Consider the following 14,755-nt stretch of genomic DNA (forward strand, 5'->3'; position numbering starts at 1 on the left):
TGCCAGGAACGCACATCCATCCTAGTTAGAGTGGCCCGCAGCCCCTGAGAACAAAAAGTTCCCGTCTCCCAACACTTTGAAAGTCATTGTGTTTGTATCAGTCCCCCTTCAAGTGTGTAATTGAGTGCTTACTGGATCTTTTCATTAACTCACAATTTGGATAGACTACCGCAAGTGACTAGTCCAACTATGGCATAATATGGTTCAGCTTCACTTTCAACCCAGTTTCCCTTTAAACTCATGTTTCTATGTTCTATGTTTCCTGAAATGTGTCTCGAAGTGCGTGAAATTAACAGTGAACCGACTTAAAGGTCTTTAAGGTTCCTTCTTTGAAATACATCAGTAGCCACTTGCTGCCTTGCCTCGCTCCTCGCTTTGGATATATGAGAGAGGTGTGGACATAAATTTCATATTGGACATTCGATGGAAATTAAAATGAAGTTTTGGTTATTTTGATCCAAGTATTGAAAGTAGATAAAAAGCATTGCTCTAAAGAGCGTATATAAAGGGCTTACATTTTCTATAATATTAAACCAAGTCCGGCCTTTGATCTTTTAATCCTGTGCTCATAAGGTTGTGATATAAGCAGGCATTACTAACTTCTCTTTCTTATCCAATCTAATAGTCAAGGAAGGGCAGAGCCCACATAATGAGCTCCTTTACTCTCTTTTGAAGACAAATTGGAATGAAAGTCCATGTTTAATGGATCTTCCTTTCAACCGAACTCTGTTTAAAGTGGACACCGAGATAGGAAGTCACATTAAGAGTTCCCCAAACCCCAAACAGAGTGGAGAGTACTGGAGTCTTTCCTCTCAGCTCCAGATCTTTATCTCATCCTGGCTGTCTGCCCTTCTGTCTCATGTCTTCATGGTATCATTGTCATGACTTCCACCGAAGTTGGTTCCTCTCCTTGTTCGGGCGCCGTTTGGCGGTCGACGTCACCGGCCTTCTAGCCATCGCCAATCCACTTTTCATTTTCCATTTGTTTTGTCTTTGTCTTACACACCTGGTTTCAATCCCCCAATTACTTGTTCATTATTTAACCCTCTGTTCCCCCATGTTTGTTTGTGAGAATTGTTTGTGTGTAAGACGGTCCGTTATGTGGGCTCAGTTTATTGTATTATATTTGTCTATTTTCAGTAAATTACGTTTATTTACTCATATCTGCTGTCCTGCACCTGACTCCTCTACACAAGCTACACACAGACCACATTACAGAATTACTCAAAAAGAATGGAGTCAGCAGGAGCAGACGCCCTCCCTGTGGCAATAGAGGAGCACGTCCAGCAGCACGCGACCATATTACAACATCTGGGCACCGCCATGGATCGCGTGCTGCAGACGATGGATCGTTGGGAGAGAGTAGGAGGTCGTCCAGTGCCTCCACCAGCCCCACTACAGCAGGCCCCACTGTCCACCCCTCCTTCACCCGGTCCCAGCGGAATTCGGCTCGCGCTCCCGAGGGAGTATGATGGGACGGCTGCCGGATGCCAGGGGTTCCTCTTTCAGCTTGAGCTCTACCTGGCAACCGTCCACCCGGCTCCTTCGGGACGTGAGAGCGTGTCCGCCCTCGTCTCCTGCCTCTCAGGCAAAGCCCTGGAGTGGGCCAGCGCCGTATGGAGTGAAGGAGACGCGGCGTTGGACCATTACGCAGAGTTCACCCGCCGCTTTCAGGCAGTTTCTGACCACCCGCCTGAGGTTCGAGCAGCGGGTGAACGTCTGTTCCACCTGAGACAGGGGACGAGGAGCGTGTAGGATTTCGCTTTGGACTTCCGGACCCTGGCCGCCAGCGCGGGATGGAACGACAGGGCCCTGATCGATCACTACCGGTGCAGTCTGCGCGAGGACGTCCGTCGGGAGTTGGCCTGCTGAGACACCACCCTCATGTTGGACCAGCTGGTGGACCTGTCCATCCGGCTGGACAACCTGCTGGCTACCCGCGGACGTCCGGATCGGGGCCTGTCAGTTCCATCCCCCAGCACCTCCGCTCCGACACCCATGGAGATGGGAGGTGCTGCACTTAGGGCGACCGGAGGAGGGGCCATTCCCTGTACCATCTGTGGTTGCAGAGGGCACACTGCTGGTCGGTGCTGGGGGGGTTCCTCAGGGAGTTGAGGCAGCAGGCAGGGCACTATCGTGTCACCCCAGGTGAGTCGGCACCAGGCTCACCCAAAGCCCCCTGTTGCTCACATGTATGTGTTAATTACATTTCCTGAGTTTTCCCCGTATTCCCAGCATAAAATGCTCATAGATTCAGGCGCAGCTGGGAATTTTATTGACCGTTCATTTGCTCATAGTTTAGGGATCCCCCTTGTTCCTGTAGATATGCCCTTCCCTGTGCACGTCCTAGATAGTCGACCATTAGGATCAGGGCTGATTAGGGAGGCCACCGCTCCACTAAGCATGGTTACACAGGAGGGTCACAAGGAGAGAATCACTCTTCCTTATTGATTCTCCTGCGTTTCCCGTGGTGCTGGGCCTACCCTGATTGGCCTGTCATGACCCCACTATTTCGTGGCAACAGAGGGCTCTCAAGGGGTGGTCACGAGAGTGCTCAGGGAGGTGTGTGGGAGTTTCCATCGGTGCGACTATGGTGGAAAGTCCAGACCAGGTCTCCACCGTGCGCATCCCCTCAGAATATGCCGATTTGGCTCTCGCCTTCTGTAAGAAGAAGGCGACTCAATTACCACCCCATCGACGGGGGGATTGTGCGATAAATCTCCTGGTAGACGCAACACTTCCCAGGAGTCACGTGTATCCTCTGTCACAGGAGGAGACAGCGGCTATGGAAACATATGTCTCCGAATCCCTGGGGCAGGGATACATTCGACCCTCCACTTCACCTGCCTCCTCGAGTTTCTTTTTTGTGAAGAAGGATGGAGGTCTGCGCCCGTGTATTGACTATCGGGGTATCAATCAGATCACAGTGAGGTACAGCTACCCGCTTTTCCGGGACCTGGACGGGCAGGGTGTAGTGGTGTATATCGACGACATTCTGATATACTCCGCTACACGCGCCGAGCATGTGTCCCTGGTGCGCAGGGTGCTTGGTCGACTGTTGGAGCATGACATGTACGTCAAGGCTGAGAAATGTCTATTCTTCCAACAGTCCGTCTCCTTCCTAGGGTACCGCATTTCCACTTCAGGGGTGGAGATGGAGAGTGACCGCATTTCAGCCGTGTGTAATTGGCCGACTCCCACCACGGTAAAGGAAGTGCAGCGGTTTCTAGGGTTTGCCAACTACTACCGGAGGTTTATCCGGGGTTTTGGTCAGGTAGCGGCTCCCATTACCTCACTGCTGAAGGGGGGCCTGGTGCGACTGCAGTGGTCGGCTGAGGCGGACAGGGCTTTTGGTCACCTGAAGGCTCTGTTTACCTCGGCTCCCGTGCTGGCTCATCCGGATCCCTCTTTTGCGTTCATAGTGGAGGTGGACGCATCCGAGGCTGGGATAGGAGCCATGCTCTCTCAGCGCTCGGGCACGCCACCAAAGCTCCGCCCCTGTGCTTTCTTTTCGAAGAAGCTCAGCCCTGCGGAGCGAAACTATGATGTTGGGGACCGGGAGCTGTTGGCTGTTGTCAAGGCTCTGAAGGCGTGGAGACATTGGCTTGAGGGGGCTAAACACCCTTTCCTCATCTGGACTGACCACCGCAATCTGGAGTACATCCGGGCAGCGAGGAGACTGAACCATCGCCAGGCAAGGTGGGCCATGTTCTTTACCCGTTTTGTTTTCACTCTGTCCTACAGACCAGGTTCCCAGAACACTAAGGCAGACGCACTGTCCCAGATGTTTGACACAGAGGAGCGGTCCATGGATCACACTCCCATACTTCCGGCACCTTGCCTGGTGGCACTGGTGGTGTGGGAGCTGGACGCGGACATCGAGCGGGCATTACGCACAGAGCCCACTCCCCCTCAGTGTCCAGCTGGGCGCCTGTACGTTCCGTCTGCTGTCTGCGACCGTCTGATCTATTGGGCCCACACGTCACCCTCCTCTGGTCATCCTGGCATCGGTCGGACGGTGCGTTGACTTAGTGGGAACCACTGGTGGTCCACCTTGGCCAAGGACATGAGGGTTTATGTTTCCTCCTGTTCGGTGTTGAAGTTACAACCCCTACCCGTTCCACAACGGCCGTGGTCGCACCTGTTGGTGGACTTCCTGATGGACCTTCCTCCCTCACAGGGCAACACCACGATCCTGGTCGTTGTGGATCGGTTTTCTAAGTCCTGCCATCTCCTCCCTTTCCCCGGTCTCCCTACGGCCCTACAGACTGCGGAGGCCCTGTTCACTCACGTCTTCCGGCACTACGGGGTGCCTGAGGACATAGTCTCTGATTGTGGTCCCCAGTTCACGTCCAGGGTCTGGAGAGCGTTCATGGAACGTCTGGGGGTCTCGGTAAGCCTCACCTCAGGTTTTCACCCCGAGAGTAACGGGCAGGTGGAGAGAGTAAACCAGGATGTGGGTAGGTTTCTGCGGTCATATTGCCAGGACCGGCCGGGGGAGTGGGCGGCATTTATCCCCTGGGCAGAGATGGCCCAAAACTCACTCCGCCACTCCTCCACTAACAGCTACCCCTTCCAGTGTGTACTGGGGTATCAGCCGGTTCTGGCACCTTGGCATCAGAGCCAGATCGAAGTTCCTGTGGTGGATGAATGGTTTAAGCGCTCGGAGGAGACCTGAGATGCCGCCCATGTGCACCTGCAACGGGCCGTGAGGTGGCCAAAGGCGAGCGCCGACCGCCACCGCAGTGAGGCCCCGGGACCGGGTCTGGCTCTCGACCCGAATCCTGCCCCTCCGCCTGCCCTGCCGGAAGCTGGGTCCGCGGTTTGTGGGGCCATTCAAAGTCATGAGGAGACTAAACGTGGTATGCTACAGGTTACAGCTTCCCCCAGATTACCGTATTAATCCCTCGTTCCACGTGTCTGTCCTCAGGCCGGTGGTGGCTGGTCCACTCCAGGAGTCTGAGGTGCGGGAGGTTCCTCCGCCCCCTCTGGACATCGAGGGGGCCCCGGTGTATGCTGTTCGAGCCATCCTGGACTTGAGGCATCGGGCAAGGGGCCTTCAGTACCTCATGGACTGGGAGGGGTACGGTCCGGAGGAAAGATGCTGGGTGCCGGTGGAGGACGTCTTAGACCCTTCGTTGCTGCGGGATTTCCACCGTCTCCACCCAGATGGCCCTGCGCCTCATCCTCCAGGTTGTCCCAGAGGTCAGTGTCGGTGCGCTGCTGGAGCCGCGCGTCAAGGGGGGGGTACTGTCACGACTTCCACCGAAGTCGGTCCCTCTCCTTGTTCGGGCAGCGTTCGGCGGTCGACGTCACCAGCCTTCTAGCCATCATCAATCCACTTTTCATTTTCCATTTGTTTTGTCTTTGTCTTATACACCTGGTTTCAATCCCCCAATTACTTGTTAATTATTTAACCCTCTGTTCCCCCATGTTTGTTTGTGAGTAATTGTTTGTATGTAAGACGGTCCGTTATGTGGGCTCACTTTATTGTATTATATTTGTCTATTTTGAGTAAATTACGTTTATTTACTCATATCTGCTGTCCTGCACCTGACTCCTCTACACAAGCTCCACACAGACCACATTACAATCATCTTGATATTATATCTTTATTTAGCCCTACACTGTCACCCAGAATGACTTGCAGAGCTTAGGTAAATATAAGAGGGGACACATGTTGTCCTACCCATCGTATAGAGTCCCGGACCAGCCCAGGGCTCATGGTCTCTCTGTGTCTGTTGGCCTTGTCATCACCATCTTCAGATCTGCCAATGCCAGCTGTGTACACTTCTCCCTTCTGAGTCATTCAGCTCTATTTGGGATGTACTGTCTGAATGCCTGCCTGTCCGTCTGTGTGCGTGTGTGTGCCTGTCCTGCAATCTTGTCCAGCCAAGTATATCCATTTACTTACAGACAGATTAGAGCTGTCTGTCCCTCACCTGATGGTTATATTTTGGCAATGGGCTCTGTCGGATTGTCTCTCACAGACTGCGTTGGACCTTTAATTGGACTACTCTCTGTCTCTCTCTCGCTCTCTCGCTCTCTCACTCTCACCAGAAGAATAGTTATTTACATCTCTAATGCTTTCATCTGATATTCCCTTTGTGCTATTGTTGTGCAACTGCAAGGGGTTCTCGGTTCAGATCTAAAAGACATCACTTGCAGTAAAAGAAAAAAAATGTTTTTAATTTTATTAATATGTTTTTTTTCTCATATCTTGCATTCTCTGTAGACAAATTATGCCACTGAAATTATTAGGGGTCTGTTTGGCGGGGTAAGACAAGGCCAGCTTGTACTGTATAGACTAGAGAATAGCGTCCAGGGCTGGAACACACCACAGGGACATAATTCAGATATTCCATTTTTATTTTATACATCTGAGGGCCCCTCGATCGTGTGGCTGCATTCATCTGTTCTTTTGATGCCGGCTAAAGGAGAAGGCAGCCATTGTCCCCAATAGCCTGCAGGAATGTTGTAGGCTATGCAGAATGAGTCAATGGGGAGCGAGAGAATCGGGGGCTGGTTAAATGTCACCCTCGCATAGCTGCCGACTCGGCGCGCTCCACTCACATATGTGTCTGGGCCTGAGCTCTGGCCCTCTTTTTCCCCCACTACTCTCTCTGTCTCCTTGTCCCCTCATCCATCTCTGTGTCTCTTTATCCCTCTGTCTCCAGTGTCTCCGCGGTCTGCTCTGTCTCAGATGTACATGCCATCTGGTCTGGCTCCACATCTGTGGATATCCTGTCTACAAAGCCCAGACAGAGACAGCAGCGCTCTTTGTGCAGTGACTCTGCTGTGCTCTCTGTGCTCTGGGGCACCTGCTATGGCTTAAATCAGTTTACTGATGCAAAAGAGGGCTAGACCATTAATAGTGTCCCCCAACGCTAAGCATCACACATCGTAAAGCATTTGTTGGGAATATCATTTATAGCCACAGGTTTAGTCCTTGGGACACTCTGGGAATACATGCATGCGGGCGGCAGTACAAAGGGGGAATGTTTTGCCGTGCAGACCTGTCTGTCTGTGGATGAGGCTACAGTGCACATTTGCACAATCATCAATGTCAACCCTTTGCTATCGAGAGAATCATAGTAAGAACATTGGACACGACAAAATTGGTTGAAAGAAGGAAACATTCCTGAGCACCTATCTACATGATAAATGATTGTATCAATATAGCAAAAGGACCTAAATCTGCTTTATTTTCTCTTTTGTCCTTTGTTCACTTTTTTGGTTGAGTTTTTTTTTTCCTTTTTTCTCTGGCTTCAAACAATGACATCAATGCGTAGAAGACTAATTGTTGTTCATTCCGTTTGGCCTTGGCAGCACTCTGCTCTCCAGATGTGTTCAATATGTGAAAAGCCAGAGAGACCAGCAATGTGCATACGAGGAATGAGGGGCCATAGACATTAACAGTTCCCATAGGGATGAGTGCTTGTAGACGTTTGTTGCTTTTATTTTCTATGATAGAGTAGGTCAGGGCGTGACAGGGGGTTTTGTCTAGTTTATTTATGTCTGTGTTGGTTCTAGTTTCTTTTTTCTATGTTGAGGGTTTGTCTAGTTTCTGTATTTCTATGTGGGGTTCTAGTTTCTGTATTTCTATGTTTTTTGGGGGGGATGATCTCCAACTAGAGGCAGCTGGTCATCGTTGTCTCTAATTGGGGATCATATTTAAGTTGTTGTTTTTCCCACTAGGTTTTGTGGGAGATTATTTTGAGTTCGTGTATGTTGCACCTCTTTGTCACGGTTTGTTGTTTTTGTTTATTAGTTTATTGTATGTCTTGCATAGTTTCACAGTTAAATAAAAATGTGGAACAATACACACGCGGCGCTTTGGTCCGCTCCTTCGTACGAAAATCGTGACAGTTTGATTCATTATACAAAGTTACAATACCTAGAATGGACTTTGTTGTATAACTCCTTGAAAAGGGAAGTCTATCATCCTTGTGTAAATATATAATTATAAAGCACATGAGCATATGTATTGGCACAACTTTTTCTTAAAAATGCTATTATGCCTGTGTAACTGCATTGTAATTATCCTAGAAGCATTATATTAACAGTCATTTATTGCTTTTATATTACAATGCAGTTACACCGCTGCGCTCCCGAGTGGCGCAGCGGTCTAAGGCACTGCATCTCAGTGCTTGAGGCGTCTTTACAGACCTTGGTTCGATTCCAGGCTGTATAACCCCCCGGCCGTGATTGGGAGTCCCATAGGGCGGCACACAATTGGCCCAGCATCGTCCGGGTTAGGGTTTGGCCGGGGTAGGCCATCACTGTAAATAAAAATGTGTTCTTAACTGACTTGCCTATGTCAAAATGGTGGGTGTAGCTGGTGTATGGAAGTCAGGCGCAGGAGAGCAGAGATGAGTGGACAAAACACTTTACTGAGGCAATTATTTGAACAGAACGCAACCGCATCGCAAAAACAAATGCCCAAAGAACAAGTGAGGCAGCACAAAGTACAATAACCAAGTACAAAGTACCGGCTGCCACAAAGCACGGGTGTAAAACAAAACCCGGCGCACACCAGCCGGAAACGTGCCAACCTGACAAACAATTTCACACACAGACATGGGGGGAACAGGGGGTTAAATACACGACAAGTAATGAGGGAATGTAAACCAGGTGTGTGGGAAAACAAGACAAAACAAATGGAAAATTAAAGGTGGATCAGCAATGGCTAGAAGACCGGTGACGTTGACCACCGAACGCCGCCCGACTTCGGCGGAAGTCGTGACAGCCTAGTTAAATGAAGGCTAAATAAATGTACAGACATACTTTAGGGCAGTGGTATTCAACGTCAGGGTCATGAACCTAGCGCAAGGGAACTGCAGTGGGAGGGAGGGATTATTGTATGGAACAATATGCAAAAGTTTTTGAGAAAGATCATTTGAAAGATAGAATTTTATTGAGTAAATGTATTTATTGGTTTCTTTTTTATTTTGATGAGACGAAAATGTAAAGGTTATTTGCTGATATAAAAATCTAAAATTGTCGATTTCAAGGTTGTGTAATTAGATTTAGGGTGGGGTCGGGTCACAAGAAATCCATGGGAAAACAATGGGGTCCCCAGAAATTCTGGCCGAAAAAAATGGGGTCCCGGCTGAAAAAGTTTGAATAACACTGCTGAAACAAAATCACATTGAGTGAAGAGCAAATAAGGCTAATCCACTTGTTAAGCTATTTATTTTTACTTTTTTATTGAACCTTAATCTAACCAACTACATAACATGCTGGGAAAATGTTCTGGTCAGTGTTTTTAAATGAGCCATCTAGACAAGATGATCATGAGAAGCACTCACCTCAATTTAGCTAACATTTCCACAGTATAATTGCAGCCTAACCAGTGACGTGTATTCATGGCTGCCAACCGAAGCCAGGCTTTCCCAAAACATTTACCAATAAAAAATGAAACAAACATAAATGCATTGATCTTTTGTCTCTCTGTGTTCATAATTTTCCTTCATTTCACAAGAGGGTGAATGTATCTCACCAGAGAAAGCATCTGAGCGAGAGAAACAGCGCCCCTCTGTCTCTGTATGTGTAGTCCATCTATCTGATGCTGTCTGGTCATAAAGAATATGATATTGTTGATGCACGTAGCGTTGAATGCAAGGGAAGCCAGTGAGCATTTGGCCTCCCTTGATAAAAAATTATACAATAATAACCAATCAGCGTTGAGGTAAACTGAGTGAGCTCAACTGTGAATGGTCCTGGTGCACCAAAAAAAAAGTGTAAAGGGAAGCCAGTTTGGATTTGGCTTCAGACCAATCACATCAAATCAAGCCAAATGTCATTGACAGAAGATTTGAATTGTTACATCTCGTTGTGTTGTTTTCCTCCGGTGGCTAGCTAGCTAACTAAAATTATTCCTTTCCTAAATTAGCCATGGACGGAGATATGGATTCCGTACTGGCCAATGATTTTAACAGTGATTCTGATCCAACCATGAATTCATACATTGTGCCTCAGGCCTGAGAGGATGGATGTTCAATATGTAGATGAAGTAGGTTAATGTTAACTAGCTGGCTAATCGTTGGCCATGAAAGGAATTTAGGCTAGCGAGCAAGCATTTTAGGCAGGTTGCGTAGGACAAAATAAACGAAAAGCGTATATTGTATATGACAGTCAGACTGTTTCGGCAACATAAAGGAGAGGATGGCATTGGCGTTTCTCTTCAAGTAGGATGAGTCAACATGTTTTTCTACTTATGCACACACACACACACACACACACACACACACACACACACACACACACACACACACACACACACACACACACACACACACACACACACACACACACACACACACACACACAGACATATACATACATAAACACAAACAGAAATCAGTACCATGGACAGCCACATGATATTTAGCTTGCGTTGACTTGACTAAATTGTTTTGGAATCTTTTAGTTGTTACTGTATAAGACTATGCATAGGTGATTTGATGATGTTGAAATTGAAATGGTGCTGGAATATTGGTTAAAACAGTGCTCCTGTTTTCTTTGTGATTTATGGTAACTCTTCGGTATTCTAAATCAATAGTAGTTTAGTAGTAAAACAACATTTTGGAAACCTTAATTTGACTGACCATGCTGTATGTTATGTAACTCTTTGTTGCATACAATATGCTTTGTGGACTCCACTGGGCAGATGTTGCGCTCTGGTTTTGTGATGAAACAAAGTTGTGTTTGAATTTATTCTGCCACTGTGCTTCTTATTGGCTCAACCTTAGGCCTATATATCACAGTGTCAAGGCATATGAGTCAAACTACGCAATTATCACATAGGTTGTAATATGGCTTTTTTTCTGACTTGGCTTCCCCAGTGATTTTACCTAGGCTCCGCTACTGAGCCCAACCAATATCCAAACGAAGATTCACAGAAAAATAAAATCTGATATTGATTTATCCAGAGCCCACTGTTGTCTCAAAGCAGCACGAAACAGTTTGCAAGGCAGTTAACCCCCAACAACTGCTCCCCAGCGCTGATGACATGGATGTCGATTAAGGCAGCCACCTGCACCGCTCTGATTCATTCAATGCAACTGACTAAGTATTTCCCTTCATTCCCTTCCCCATTTAAAGCAATAACCTACCCGTGTGTTAAATGGGGAAGGGAATGGAAGGGAAATACTTAGTCAGTTGCATTGAATGAATCAGAGAGGTGCAGGTGGCTGCCTTAATCAACATCCATGTCATCAGCACTGGGGAGCAGTTGTTGGGGGTTAACTGCCTTGATCAAGGGCGGAACAGCAGATTTTTCCACCTTGCCGGCTCGGGGATTCGAACCATTGATCTTTCGGTTACTAGCCCAACGCTCTTAATCCCTAGGTTACCTGCCACACATGTAGGCCAATTATAACAATTGGATGACTTTGGGAGTTTCAGTAAGCAACAATTTGATGCCTTCAATTGCATTAGCCTACTTTATTCCAATATTTTCATAATTCAGTGATATTTATTCCCACAGTAATTCTTTATGGCTCCATCCAGTTGTGGTTAAGAAAACAGTGCCTGTGGTGGGCTATGCGAAGAGATGGGTGAAGTGACATGTCTAGCAAAGTTTAGAACTGCCAGGTGGATAGTAGTAACGGGCGCTGCCTAGCAACTCTCAAGAGTTTAAGAGCTTAGTGCGTGCCAATGCCAATATATACAGCGGGGTGTCGGTACAGAGTCAATGTGCGGGGCCACCGGTTAGTTTGAGGTAGTATGTATATGTAGGTAGAGTTATTAAAGTGACTATATATAGATGACAACAGAGAGTGGCAGTGGCAGATGAATCTCATTGCCTCTGATTAGAGACCATATTTATGTAGGGGTTTTCTCATTGTGTTTTGTGGGTGGTTATTTCTGTTTTGTAATACATACCTGACAGAACTGTTTGGCTGTCGTTATTGGTTTCTTTGTTTCAGTGTTCAGATCAAAATAAATACATGAGCACTAACCACGCTGCGCCTTGGTCTACTCCTTCAGACGGCCATTACACTGGGTAGCCATTTGACTAGATGTTCAGGAGTCTTATAGCTTGGGGGTAGAAACTGACAATTTTTAGGGCCTTCCTCTGACACCGCCTGGTATAGAGGTCTTGGATGGCAGGAAGCTTGACCCCAGTGATGTACTGGGCCATTCGCACTACCCTCTGTAGTGCCTTGTACTCTCAATGGTGCAGCTGTAGAACCTTTGAGGATCTGAGGACCCATGACAAATATTTTCAGTCTCCTGAGGGGGAATAAGTTTTGTCGTGCCCGCTTCACGACTGTCTTGGTGTGCTTGGACCATGTTAGTTTGTTGGTGATATGTACACCAAGGAACTTGAAGCTCTCAACCTGCTCCACTGCAGCCCTGTCGATGAGAATGGTGGTGTGCTCGGCCCTCTTTTTCCTGTAGTCCACAATCATCTCCTTTGCCTTGATCACGTTGAGGGAGAGGTTGTTGTCCTGGCACCACACGGCCAGGTCTTTGACCTCCTCCTTATAGGCTGTCTCGTTGTTGTCGGTGATCAGGCCTACCACTGTTGTGTCATCTGCAAATTTAATGATGGTGTTGGAGTCGTGCCTGGCTGTGCAGTCATGACAGTTCCAGCTCTGACATGGCGTGGAGCAGGACAGGCAGCAGGAGACCATGGAGGGGGTGAGTAATTCTTGTAACCCATTTCACATCTCCTAAAAGCATGTAGTGGGCAGAACAACAGCTAGGCCAAGCACAGAGGGAGAGAGAGCGGTTGAACCACCCATCAACCAGCCAAGCAAGCACTTTAAAACTGCAGGGTAGTCACCCTGAACAGACAACAATGAGTCATAGCAGCCCTGTCTCTCCTGTCAAAACAACAGACAAGAGCAGGGCTGCTGGAGCGTGTCTGGCTGGGTGGTTGGGTAGGTTGAGGAGAGCTCATCTCATCTGCCCTCAGTCAACTCCCATTAGGATGGTCCCTGGAGGTCTCTGGTTTGATTGATTTGATTCACTTTATTTGGGAGGTGGGGACATGGACCAAACAAATGGTTAAATCATTTGCTTAATATATTTCTGCTCTTTCTACTGTACCTTGTCATGTTGTGGCAGTGCGCCTTAGCACTCCATGTATGCACCATGTGACGGAGCTGGCCAATGTCCCTTGCACATAGGCAGATAAAAACACAAGTTCTCACAAATACTGCAGATCTTAACCTGTTATGGATAGGGGGCAGTATTTTCACGGCCCGGATAAAAAAACGTACCCGATTTAATCTGATTATTTCTCCTGCCCAGAAACTAGAATATGCATATAATTATTAGCTTTGGATAGAAAACACTCCAAAGTTTCTAAAACAGTTTGAATGGTGTCTGTGAGTATAACAGAACTCATTTGGCAGGCCAAAACCTGAGAAGATTCCAAACAGGAAGCGCCCTCTCTGACCATTTCTTGGCCTTCTTGATCATCTCTATCTAAAACAGGGGATCTCTGCTGTAACGTGACACTTCCTACGGCTCCCATGGGCTCTCAGGAGGCGGCAAAAAGCTGAATGGTGGCTTTGCAGGCCCTGGCTGAAAAACATTAGCGCATTTTGATAGTGGTCGATCAGAGAACAGAGACTGGAGGCGCGTGCACGAGGCGACCCCATGTTTTTATTCTTTCGTCTTTGAACGTAAACAACGACTCCCGGTCGGAATATTATCTTTTTTTTACGAGAAAAATAGCATAAAAATTGATTTTAAACAGCGGTTGACATGCTTCGAAGTACGGTAATGGAATATTTAGATTTTTTTTGTCACGAAACGCGTTGGGCGTGTAACCCTTCGTCACCCTTGGATAGTGTCTTGAACGCACGAACAAAACGCCGCTATTTGGATATAACTATGGATTATTTTGAACCAAACCAACATTTGTTATTGAAGTAGCAGTCCTGGGAGTGCATTCTGACGAAGAACAGCAAAGGTAATCAAACTTTTCTAATAGTAAATCGGAGTTTGGTGAGGGTCAAACTTGGTGGGTGTCAAAATAGCTAGCCGTGATGGCTGGGCTATCTACTCAGAATATTGCAAAATGTGCTTTCACCGAAAAGCTATTTTAAAATTGGACACCTCGATTGCATAAAGGAGTTCTGTATCTATAATTCTTAAAATAATTGTTATGTTTTTTGTGAACGTTTATCGTGAGTAATTTAGTAAATTCACCGGAAGTGTTCGGTGGGAATGCTAGTTCTGAACGTCACATGCTAATGTAAAAAGCTGGTTTTTGATATAAATATGAACTTGATTGAACAAAACATGCATGTATTGTATAACATAATGTCCTAGGCGTGTATTCTGATGAAGATCACCAAAGGTTAGTGCTGCATTTAGCTGTGGTTTTGTTTTTTATGACATTATATGCTAGCTTGAAAAATGGGTGTCTGATTATTTCTGGCTGGGTACTCTGCTGACATAATCTAATGTTTTGCTTTCGCTGTAAAGCCTTTTTCGAAATCGAGCTCAGGTGCATCCTGTTTCCAATGGTCATCCTTGAGATGTTTCTACAACTCGATTGGAGTCCACCTGCGGTAAATTCTATTGATTGGACATTATTTGGAAAGACACACACACCTGTCTATATAAGGTCCCACAGTTGACAGAACAAAAACCAAGCCATGAGGTCGAAGGAACTGTCCGTAGAGCTCCGAGACAGGATTGTGTAGAGGCACAGATCTGGGGAAGGGTACCAAACATTTTCTGTAGCATTGAAGTTCCCAAAGAACACAGTAGTCTCCATTCTTAAATG

Source organism: Salmo salar, chromosome ssa26 (assembly GCF_905237065.1).
Source record: "Salmo salar chromosome ssa26, Ssal_v3.1, whole genome shotgun sequence".
NCBI lineage: Eukaryota > Metazoa > Chordata > Actinopteri > Salmoniformes > Salmonidae > Salmo > Salmo salar.